Consider the following 12,885-nt stretch of genomic DNA (forward strand, 5'->3'; position numbering starts at 1 on the left):
AAATTAAAATTAAATTTAAAAATTTTTTTAAATTAAAAATATATATTTAATTTTATTTTAAATATATAATTTTATTTAAATATATATATTTAATTTTAAAATTTTAAATTAACATATAATGTATTATTTGCCCCAGGGGTATAGGTCGGTAAATCAGCAGACTACACACTTCACAGCACTTCACAGCACTCACCATAGCACACACCCTCCCCAATGTCCATAACCCAACCACCCTCTCCAACCCCTCCCCCCCAGCAATCCTCAGTTTGTTTTGTGAGATTAAGAATCTCTTATGGTTTGTCTCCCTCCCCATCCCATCTTGTTTCATTTTTTCCTTCCCTACTCCCCAACCCCTCACTTTGCCTCTCAAATTCCTCATATCAGGGAGATCATATTATAATTGTCTTTCACTGATTGATTTATTTCACTCAGCACAGTACCCTCTAGTTCTGTCCATGTTGTTGCAAATGGTAAGATTTCATTTCTTTTGATGGCTACATAGTATTCCATTGTATGTATGTGTGTGTATGTGTGTGTGTGTGTGTGTGTGTTGTATATATATCTCACATATTCTTTATCCATTCATCTGTTGATGGACATCTAGTTTCTTTCCATAGTTTGGCTATTGTGGACATTGCTGCTATAAATATTCGGGTGCATGTACCCATTTGGATCACTACATTTGTCTCTTTAGGGTAAATACCCAGTAGTGCGATTGCTGGGTCATAGGGTAGCTCTATTTTCAACTTTTTGAGGAAACTCCGTACTGTTTTCAAGAGTGGCTGCACCAGCTTGCATTCCCACCAACAGTGGAGGTGGGTTCCCCTTTCTCTGCATCCTCGTCAGCGTCTGTCGATTCCTGACTTGCTAATTTTAGCAAGGTGGTATCTGTGAGGTAGTATCTGATTGTGGTTTTGATTTGTATTCCCCTGATGCCAAGTGATGTGGAGCACTTTTTCATGTGTCTGTTGGCCATCTGGATGACTTCTTTGCAGAAATGTCTGTTCATGTCCTTTGTCCATTACTTGATTGGAGTATTTTGTTCTTTGGGTGTTGAGTTTGGTAAGTTCTTTATAGATTTTGGATACTAGCCCTTTATCTGATATGTCATTTGCGAATATCTTCTTCCATTCTGTCAGTTGTATTTTGTTTTGTTTGTTTGTTTTTTTTGACAGTTTCCTTTGCTGTGCAAAAGCTTTTGATCTTGATGAAGTCCCAATAGTTCATTTTTGCCCTTGCTCCCCTTGCCCTTGGCAATGTTTCTAGGAATAAGTTGCTGCAGCTGAGGTCAAAGAGGTTTCAGCCTGTGTTCTACTCAAGGATTTCAATGGATTCCTCTCTCACATTGAGGTCTTTCATCCTTTTTTAGTCTATTTTTGTGTGTGGTGTAAGGAAATGGTCCGATTTTCCTCTAAAAATGGAACAGATAAGTTGGTTGGAAGAAGAAAGAAAAAGAAAGTGGAGAGAATTTGCTCAAGCTGGACACTAGAACAAAGCCCTAAGCTAGATTTAGGGTATATTTTGATCTATTAGAAGAAATTGTATCCCAAAAATTTTTAGGAGGAAAAAACCCCTCTATGTGTACAGAGAACAATGTTAGATACAATGAAGGATACAATATGACTATTATAATGAAAGTTTAAAAAGATTTTTTTAGAAAGGTATTGTGAAAATAAACTAGTTAAAAAGCTTTAAAAGAGGAAGGAAGAAAAGTTTTAAAAATTACAAAAAGAAAAATAAAATTAAAAAAATTTAATTAACATTGCAAGACTAAAGAATCATGAGGAGAAAGCCATGAATTCCATGCTTTGCTTTCCCCTCCTCTGGGAATTGCGCTGTTCTCCTTGCTCAGTGAGCTTGGTCTTGGCTGGATTTCTTGCTGATCTTCTGGGGGAGGGGCCTGTTGCCGGGACTCTCAAATGTCTTCGCCGGAGGCAGAATTACACTGCCCTGGCCAGGGGCCAGGCTAAGTAATTTGCTCTGGTTCGCTCTCAGGAGCTTTTATTCCCTGAACGCTTTCCGTAGAGTTCCGGAGGAGCGGAATGAAGATGGCAGCGTCCCAGTCTCCGTCCGGAGGAGCAGAGAGCTGGGGCCCCGCTCCTCAGTGCGCCCTTGGAGAAAAGCTGTCAGTCCCTCCCGTCTTCCTGGTCTCCAGCCGTGCTCCGAGCTCCCCCCGCCTATGACTGAGCATCTCTGTCTCTGGCACACAGCCCCACCTGGAGTCTCCAAACCCAGCAGATTCCTGTCACTCTGCCCTTCCAGCAGAGGAAGGTGGGTTTTGCAGATCTGTCACTTGCGGGGTCCCTGCTTGAGGAGCAGAGGCCCCACTGTGCCACGGATCACAGTTTAAGGTAACCCCGAGCTGAGAGCTCACTGCTCGGCTCCGTCTCTGTAGCCGGCTTCCACTCTAATACCTGTGAGCTCTGCTGCTCAGACACCCCCAAGCTTTCTGTGACTCCTGGGGACCTGAGACCACACTGTCCCTGTGAGGGCTCAACCCCCGCTTAGCCGCTGGAGCGATGTCCCTCAGTGGGGCAGACTTCTAAAAATCCTAATTTTGTGCTTGCTGCTCTGCTGCTTGCTGGGAGCCAGCCCCTCCCCCTGCGGTCTATCTTCTTGTCCCTTCAGATTCACTTCTTCGCATGTCCTACCTTTCAGAAAGTGGTCGATTTTCTGTTTCTAGAATTACTGCTCTGCTCTTCGATCTCCTGTTGGGTTTATAGGGTTTGGAAGGGTTTGATAACTATCTAGCTGTACTCCTGCTACCTTATGTAATCTTGGTCTGCTACTCCTCTGCCATCTTGACTCTCCAAAGATGTATTTCATCTTTAATTGTGGTGTTACACCCATGATATGAGCTGGTATCTCTCTCATTGACTTTTGTGTGGTCTGTGAGTATTTTCATTGTGGTTACCTTACAGATGCCTTAAAACAACTTAGATGTAAAACAAACTATTTAAAACTCATAGTGTCAATTACATACAAAACTCTTCTTCCTGTGTCCACCTCTGCACCCACTTTGTTACCGATGTCACAGATTCTTTTATGTTGTGTACTATATGACCTACACTGATGATTTTTATACTTTTTTAAAAATTAATTTATTTATTTCACAGACAGAGATCACAAGTAGGCAGAGAGGCAGGCAGAGAGAGAGAGCGGGAGGCAGGCTCCCCGCTGAGCAGAGAGCCCGATGCGGGGCTTGATCCCAGGACCCCGGGATCATGACCTGAGCCGAAGGCAGAGGCTTTAACCTACTGAGCCACCCAGGTGCCCCGATTTTTATACTTTTTTTTAAACCAAAATTCTGTAGCGGAAATAAATGTGACTTGTATCTCAAGACAACACTACAGGTTTGTGCAATTATCTAAATATTTATGTTTAGCGGAGAGCTTTGGGTTCTCTTGTGGTTGCAGGCTCTGCTTAGAATCCTTTTATTTCATCTAGAGAGTGTTCCTTTAGCATTTTGTATGGGAGAGCTCTGGTGGAGTTGACGTCAGGTCTCCTTTCACAAACAGACTAGAGCTCACCTATTCAAACTGACCACATTCAGGCCAGGTATGAAACACTGCCTGTACCAGGCAAGGGGAGCCCCTGCAGACCACTGCTGGCTTGAAGGATACAGCAGGACACATCATTTGCTTTTCTGTCACACAGAGGAGGGTAAAGACTTAGACAAAATGCCAAGGTGAAAGAATATATCCCAAACAAAACCAGCGGATAAGACCAGGAAAGACACAGAGATAGAATGGAAAGAGATAGTAGTAAGGAGCTTGATGGAGAGTTTAAGGCAGCAATCATAAGGATACTCAAAGGGTTGAGAAAAGAATAGTGAGAACGTTACCACAGAGATAAGGGTTAAAAAATAATTGGGTGCATGGGTGGCTCATTTGGGTAAGCCACTGACTCTTGATTTCTGCTCAGATCTTGACCTCAGGGTCCTGGGATGCAGGCTTAAGTCAGCCTCTGCACTCAGTGTGATGCCTACATGTGATTCCCTCTCTGTAGCTCCCACCTGAACTCTTATGATCCCCCCCTCAAATATATGTCTTTCTAAAAATCAAACATAGGGGCACCTGGATGGTTCAGTGGGTTAAAGCCTCTGGCTTCGGCTCAGGTCATGATCACAGGGTCCTGGAATTGAGCCCCACATCAGGCTCTCTGCTCAGCACAGAGCCTGCTTCCTCCTCTCTCTCTGCCTGCCTCTCTGTCTACTTGTTATCTCTATATGTCAAATAAATAAATAAAATCTTTAAAAAAATAAAAATCAAACATAGGTGAACAATACAATAAGTGAGATTAAAAACCAGCTTGATGTAAGGAGGCTGGAAGAAGCAGAAGAATGACTTTGTCATACAGAAGGCAAAATAAAGGAAAATACTGAATCTGAACAAAGGGAGGGACAAGAATGATGGATTTATTAAGGGAACTCGTAGCCTTCATCAAAAGTAGTAAGATTCCCAGGTCTTGGGCTTTTCTGTGCCGGGAGAGTATTGCTTCCAAATTCAACCCTCAAGCTTCTTATTGGTCTAAGGAGGTTTCCCATTTCTTTGGCTCAAGGTTTGTAAATCTGTCCTAATAACTTGTCTATTTTTAGGAATTCTGTTCTTGGGCGCTTGGGTGGCTCAGTTGGTTAGGCAACTGACTTCAGTTTAGGTCATGATCCCAGAGTCCCGGGATCAATTCCTGCATCAGGCTCCCAACTCCATGGGGAGTCAGCTTCACCTTCTGACCGTCTTGCCTCTCATGCTCTCTCTCACTGTCTCTCTCTCAAATAAATAAATAAAAATCTTAAAAAAGAAGAAAAAAAAGGAATTCTGTTTTTTTTGTTTTTGTTTTTGTTTTGTTTTGTTTTGTTTTTCTAAATTTCCCCATTTGTTATTAGGTAATGGTTTATGGAGTGAAAGCATCACCAGTTTTATTTATTTTGTTCATTGCAATGGACATTACTCTCAGTGTTCCATTAGTGTTATTCTGCTCTCTGTTTTATTTATGTCACATTTTTCTTTATTTCATTCCTTTACTAAAGTTTCACCTAAGTCTCTTTTTTTAAAATTCTTTTTGTGGAAGCTAAGTTGTTTATTCCAACATTTTCTTAACTCTGTATTGTATAAGATGAAAATATTGGGAAATGGAAAGCCTAGTAGGGAAAAACTGGCTGAAATGAACAACACAAACAAGGACCAAAAACAGTAAAAAAATTTAAAATGGTGATTTTTAGGGATTTCTATAATCATGTCATGGGTGAACAGAGATAGTTTCAATGTTTCTTTTCCAGTTTAGATTCCTTTACTCTATTTTTGGTTGCATAATTGTTCTAACTAGAGTGTCCAGAAGTATATTCAAAGGCAGTGGTGGGGTCACTTCATTATCTGCTGATCATAGAGGAGAAGCTTGCAGACTTTCCCTATTGAATAGGTTAAATTTCACCTTTTCATACATCTGTGGTGTTCATTGGGTTGAGGGGGTTTCCCTTTCTCTCTACGTTGAATGTTTTTAACATGACAGGTTGTCCAGTACCCCCATATTTGTATCCTGTCTCCCTTCATGTGATCATGTCATTTTTGACCTTTGTTCTGTTAATGTGGAGTCTTGAATTTATGGTTTTCTGGATGTTGGAGTGCCCTTCATTCCTGGTCCGTTTCCCGCTTGATCATCTTGTAAAAAGGGAAAATGTGCTGTTGATTCAGATGGCTATTTATTGTGGGCTTTGAGTGACTGTTCCTCACAGGCAGTGGTTTGTAAACTTCATCATTTGTAGTGTCTTCGTCTGGCTTGCATGAGCTGGTAATGCTGGTGGCACAGAGAGAGTGTTCTGCTAGTTTCCCTGATCGTCACTCCTTGGAAATGTTTGAGGAGATTTGCAGTCCTTTCTCCTTCACTGTCTGTTTGAATATCCAGTGAACTCATCTGGCACACAGTTTTTGTTTGTTGGAGTTTTTTCTTTTATTCCTCTTTCATTCAGCTTCGTGGTTGCATATCAGTTGAGATTTTTTTTATTTTTTATTTTTGTGAATGATGCACTCTAAATTGATTATACCATTTTTGAAATTTATACTTGTCTTTTAATAAAAGTTTGTGGGAACTGATTATCCATTGTTGCCTCTTACATTTACTTTTATTCCTACAATCAGTTATACTGTGTCTGCTTTCACTTCTTCACTTGTCATTTTAGTCAGTCTTTTCTCTATAATTCTTAATTTAGTTCATGGGCTGTCAGTGTTGTTGATCTTTTCTGACCAACAACTCTTCCTGCGCTTGATATGTTCCTATTTTTACTGTACTCTGGTTGGTTCATTTCAGTTTTATGTTTCAACATCCACTGTTCTGCTAATTTTGAGCTCATGTGACCCTTTTCCTGATTGTCATAGATACAGGAAATTGATTTGTGCTACACCATGACCATACTTCAGAATTCTCTGTTAGACTCAGTGCTCAGTACACTGTGTGCTATGTTGTGTGTCCATGGAGAAATGAGGTCCTGATGACTCCTTCTCAGCCAACTTTCTGACATGGTCTGATTGACTTGATGCTTCTGTATTAGAAGTCATTTGTATGTTCTTCTGAATGAAGTACAATGGTTTTATTTTTATTTGGTATCTTTTAGCTGTATCTTCACATGACACCCAGAGTTTCTTGCTAAAGTGGAGCATAGAAGGTTCTTTCCAGAATGGATCAGTAGATAGATACAAACATAGTGCTGTTGAGACTTTACACTCATGTACGGACTGGGACAGTGATGGGGATAGTGACGGGCATCAAAGAAATCCTGGGCGATACACCCCAACCAAGGCAATTGCCCTTAATGAGAATCTCGCTGCCCCAAATGTTGTAGGATATAAACCTCTATGGAAGACCTCCCTCTTTAAGTCAACCGTTTGTGCAGAGCAGTGTGTCTCTGTCAGCACAAGCTCCAATCAAATATTCAATCGTAGTGATTTGTGGATAGACCATTTGGAACATCTGAAAAGCTATCTAATCCATGCTGAGAATAATGATTTGAGCCATTTGGAAGATAGGATTGGCCTGACCTTTCAGCCAGATGTTTCTGATCGTTAGAGATATAGAAATGAAGAACAAAGTGCTCAGTGGGATCCATACAAGAGGGGCACTGAGTTGACCCTACACAATTGCCAGAGGCTTTTCACTGGAAACGGAATAGCTCAGTGCACTGAATCTGAGAAAACATTGAACCAGGACTTCAGTGTTCACAGATGTGTCAGGGCTAGGTTTGCAGAGAACCATTATGAATGTGATAAATGTGGGGAAGTCCTTAATCCAAGCTCTAATCTTAGTATACATAAGTCTCCCTTTGAGAGACAATTCTTATAAATATAATGAATGTGGGAAAGCTCTTAACCAGTCCTCCAGTGTTGGTGATCATCAGAGAATCCATGAGGGAAAAAACCCATTCAGATCTAATAAACGAGGAACCATGTTCAGTCAGTCATCAAGCCTAAACATAGATAAGATAATTCCTAAGGGAATGGAAACTTATTGTTTGAAGGAATGTGGTAAATCCTTTGACTGCCCCTCAACACTATCTCAACATCAGCGAATGCATGCTGGGGAAAAAATACACAAATATGAAGAAGGTGGTAAAAACTTTAAGGACTGTCCATCAATAAATGGACATAGACAAATCTATACTGGAGAGAAACATTACCAATGTCAAGAATGTGGCTAGACCTTTAACCGGTCTTCACATCTTACTTGACATCACAGGATTCATATTGGAGTGAAACCTTTTCAATGTCAAGAATGTGGCAAGGCCTTTAACAACAATTCAGCCTTTACACGACATCACAGAGTTCATGAGAGAAACCTTACTGGTGTAAAAAATGTGGCAAGGCCTTTTACCAGAACTCAGTGCTTACTAAGCATTACGGAATTCATACTAGAAGGAAACCTTACCAATGTCAAGAATGAGGCAAGGCCTTTAAACATAGCTCAACCCTTACTCAGCATCACAGAATTCATACCGGAGAGAAACCTTACAAATGTCAAGAATGTGGCAAAGCTTTTTCGCGGTCCTCACCATCCTCGACATCACAGAATTCATGCTGGAGAGAAACTTTACCAGTGTTAACAATGGGTGAGGCCTTAAACTGGCCTTCACACCTTCCTCAACATGGCAGAATTCATACTGGAGAGAAACCTTACCAATGTCAGGAATGTTGCACGGCCTTTACAGGCACTCAATCCTAACTAAACATCATAAAATTCATACTAGAAAGAAAGCTTACCAGTGTAAAGAATGTGAGAAGAGGGGCACCTGGGTGGCTCAGAATTAAGTGTCTCCCTTAAGCTCAGGTCATGAGCCTTGCATCGAGCTCCCTGCTCAGCAGGAAGTCGGCTTTTCCCTCTCCCAATCTCCCTGTTTGTGTTCCTTTTCTTACTGTTTCTGTCTCCAACAAATAAGTAAAATGATTTAAAAAAACCCAATATTTTGGGGGGCTTGGGTGGCTCAGTGGGGTAAGCCTCTGCCTTCACCTCGGGTCATGATCCCAGGGTCCTGGGATCTAGCCCCACATCAGGCTCTCTGCTCAGCGGGGAGCCTGTTTTGTCCTCTCTGCCTACTTGTGATCTCTGTCTGTCAAATAAATAAATAAAATCTTTAAGGAAAGTTTTTAAAAATATAAAGAAATTGTTGGAAACATTTATAATCTATTGCTGTCTGTAAGAACCCACCCCCTTGCACGCTAAGCATACATCCACCTCCTTCAAACATGAAAAGTGTAGCTCTTAGGGGGCCTAGGGATCAGTCAGTTAAGGGTCTCACTTTGGCTCAGGTCATGTTGTCAGGTTCCCAACACAGTGCCCTGCTGGGCTACCTGCCCAGTGGTGAGTTGGTTTCTATCTCTTCCTCTGCCCATCACTACACCCCACCATGAGTGCCTCTCTCTCTCAAATCAAATATTTAAAAAAAGAAAAAAAGTGTAGCTCTTTATGCACAGATGTCCCAACCACATGCTACTTCAATAAACTTACTAAGTTGCATCATAAATCATCACAGTTCTTCCTGACCACTGTGCTAAAGGATCCGACAATTTTATTATCCGAAGCCCAAGCTGGCTACCATTCCTTTGAAAAGCCAGTGCACAGGGCATGAGTTTTGATTGGAACAGAAGATCAGCATTATTCAGGAGACGATCCAATTGGAAAGGAGGACTCATGTTCAAAAATGAACTCCAAGGATTTTGCCAGGCCTTCAGAGTTTAAAGGAGTGTAAGGACAGTGAATCAGGAGGAGGAAAGCAGGGCAGTCTGAAACAGTTCGTGATCCCCTGTGGACTCAACTGTGTCTCCTATGGATGTTACAGAAGTGATTGGAGGTTATGAATGGGTCCCCAGGGGTAGTTGTGCCAGAAGGTGGGATTACCAGTCCTTCTTGGAAACAATGTGTGATGTATAGATGTACAAAGAAGGGTTTAGTCCATCATTCATGGAAAGGTGCACACAGAAATTTAATTTCTATTAAGTTGGCCAAAGCAGGGATTCAATTTAAGTTAGAAAAGTGTCTTCTAGGTTTGTCCTATGATGCAAATGGCATTATTGCCTTCTGTGGTGATGCTGAGATACATATACATATACATATACATATACATATACATATACATATGCATATACACAAACACATATACATATGCATATGTATGTGTGTGTGTGTGTATATATATATGTGTGTGTGTATATATATATATATATATATATATACACACACACACACACACACACTCAATAATTAGATGGAGGACCTCTATTAGGAAGAGAGATGATCATGATGTAGGAAACAAAGGCAGAAGAAAAAATACTAATAGCCTTATACCTACAGGTTATTGACAAGCCCTTGAAACAGGCAGAGTGACATTCCTCCAAGGACTCAACTTCCTTGATGTTAATAGGTTGGTTACAGCAAAAGACAATCCTGACCTGAATTCCCCGACCCCCACCAGGGTCCTGTAAGTCTACTTTAACATACAACATTTCCTTGGGAAATTTCCTTTTTCTCCCCACCCCCCCAGCTACCTGTTGGCAGACATACCCCAAGCAGATGGCCCACTGAGAGACATCAGAAGGGTCACGTGACTATGGTTTTTTAGATGGTAATAAATGACCTTTTCCCAACAACCACTATTCCCCTCAAGGTCTTAGAAAACTTGCTTCCAAAATTTCTTAGAGACGTATGCTATCCCAAACTCCCTCCAACATAAAAGTATATAATGGGTCACACCTCATGACACAGTGCATCTCCTGCCCCCAGGTCCTGTCCCCATGCTTTCATAAAATCACCTTTTGCACCAGAGACATCTCAAGAATTCTTTCCTTGCCATCGGCATCAAACCCTAATGTTCTTTCCTACATGGGCACCAGAGATTAACAGTTTATATCATAAAGAGATGCCTACCTGTAAAAGACATACGAAAAAATATTCATCATCATTAGTCATCAGGGAGATTCAAATTAAAACCACATTGAGATTCCACCTTACACCAGTTAGAATGGCCAAAATTAACAAGACAGGAAACACCAAGTGTTGGAGAGGAAGTGCAGAAAAGGAAACCCTCTTACGCTGTTGGTGGGAATGCAAGTTGGTGCAGCCACTTTGGAAAAGAGTGTGGAGATTCCTTGAGAAATTAAAAATAGAGCTACCCTATGACCCTGCAATTGCATTCCTGGGGATTGACCCCAAAGATACAGAGGTAGTAAAAAGAAGGGCCATCTGTACGCCAATGTCCATAGCAGCCATGGCCACAGTCACCAAACTGTGGAAAGAGCCAAGATGCCCTTCAAGAGTTGAGTGGATAAAGAAGCTCTGGTCCTTATATATAATGGAATATTATGCCTCCATCAGAAAGGATGAGTACTCAACTTTTATATCAGCATGGATGGGACTGGATGAGATTATACTGAGTGAAATGAGTCAAGCAGAGAAAGTCAGTTATCATATGGTTTCACTTACTTGTGGAACATAAGGAATAACTCGGAGGACATTGGGAATTGGAGAGGAGAAGTGAGTTGGGGGAAATCGGAGGAAGAGATGAACCATGAGAGATTATGGACTCTGAGAAACAAACGGGGTTTTGGAGGGAACGGGGGTGGGGGGTTGGGTGAGCCTGGTGTTGGGTATTAAGGAGGGCATGGATTACATAGAGCACTGGGAGTGGTGCATAAACAATGAATCTTGGAACATTGAAAAATAATAAAATTGCAAAAAAAAATTGCTGACCTTGCGGGGCAAACCATTGTTTGATAAATATTTCATCTTTTCTTTCTCCTCTGAATATAATCCCTTCCTTGGAAATTCTAAATCCTACTTCCTCCTTATTACGTCACCATGACACAGAAGCTTCAATCACCTGTCTTTTTGCCTCATGTGTTTCACATTCCCATAATTAAGAACTTCATTGCTTTCTCTACTGAAAATGTCTCTCATTATTTTAAGTCTTAGACCAGCCGAAGAATTGAGAACAGCGCAGGAAAAACAAATTTTCTTCTCCTCACATTCATTCTGTTGTGTGAACTGAGCTCCACGCTTCACACCCAGAACAGCACGTGCAGACAGAGCTGGGGATCAAGGGCAGCCGGAGCTTCATTGCTTTGCCAGCCAAGGAGGCCTCAGCAGGTCGGGGCCTTCAAACCTGCAGCCCACCGGGAGGAAGGGACTGGGGGTTTGTTGGGAAATTTGGGATAATGGCCAATTTCCCGAGGAATTGTGTCTGTGCTGCCAACTGTGTTCATCAAGTTGTCAGGGTGAAACAAGGTTCCTGAAGCAAAGGGCTGAGAATCGAGGAGAAGAGGTTTGTGGAGAAGAGAAAGGTTACTTATTTGGAAATGGAGTCTCACTGATGTGGGAAGCAGAGGCAGAAGAAAAATTACTCAATTTCCTAACCCACTGACAAGCCCTAGATACAGGCAGAGTGACTCTCCTCTAGGGACTCAACAACCTCCACCTTCAGGCTTTGCTAAGGGCAAAGGGCAGTTCTAGCCTGACAGACCCCTACCCCCAACCAGGATCCTGGAAGTCTACTGTAACAAGTCCTTGTAACTTTATCTCCAAACGCTCTAAGATATGTGTTGACAATCATTCCCAAGCATAAGGCCCACTGACATTCATCTAAAGGGTCTCACGTCAAAGGTTTTATTACCAATAATGAATAACCTTTTCCCCAATAATACCTAGCTCCTCAAGGTCCTGGAAACCTGGCTCCCAAAACTCCTTAGAGACTTCCACCATCCCTGACCCCCTCCCAACTGACAAGTGTGTAATGAACCGCTCCTCACAGCCCCGGGGCAGCCGCTCTTTCTGCCCGAGGTCCTGTCCCTGTGCTTCAGTAAACCATCATTCTGCACCAAAAATGTCTGAAGAATCCTTTCTTGGTCATCAGCTCTGGGCCTCACCCCACTGAACCTCACTTATATACTGATACTTCATCATCACTTAAGCATTAATCGCTTTTTTCTTTGTTCAGTCTGATGCTTTTCAAGTGGTTTTCATTTCAGTCACCAAGACAGTTGTTTTTAGAATTCATACTTTACAGTGAGAAACCACTCAGTGTTTTCTGGAATGGCTAAAATAAAAAGGATAATATCCAATCCTGAGAATGCTGAGAATTAGAATTAGAATTAGAGAATTAGGTCCTTATGAACAGAAATACTTATTTACTGAAGGGAATATTTTGTCACCCGAAAATATGGCTCTTGGCCTGAGCATTATTTTTGGCTGGTTATTTTGAATCAAAGGCAGATAAAGGAAGAGCTCTGAACTCCTGTGTTTGCCTTGAAAGATACATTTGCTTTTATACGGGAAAGTTCCGTCTGTCAGGGGTCTCCCTCTGTGTGGCCAAAAGTGGGGGAAGGAACCAGTCTCCAGAAAGTCTGATGG

The 12,885-nt window shown here is 41.7% G+C and overlaps 1 protein-coding gene across 1 annotated transcript in view; it reads left to right on the forward strand.

The window, feature by feature from the left end:
- The first annotated feature begins 2,031 nt into the window (after positions 1–2,031).
- Positions 2,032–12,885, forward strand: part of LOC308358559 (uncharacterized protein) — a 29,352-nt gene continuing 18,498 nt past the window's right edge. Inside the window, exon 1 of the mRNA XM_080828790.1 lies at positions 2,032–2,271. The gene's annotated coding sequence lies outside the window, so the exon portion shown is untranslated. The remainder of the gene's footprint in view (positions 2,272–12,885) is intronic.

Source organism: Martes martes (genome assembly GCF_963455335.1).
Source record: "Martes martes genome assembly, chromosome: 17".
Lineage (NCBI taxonomy): Eukaryota > Metazoa > Chordata > Mammalia > Carnivora > Mustelidae > Martes > Martes martes.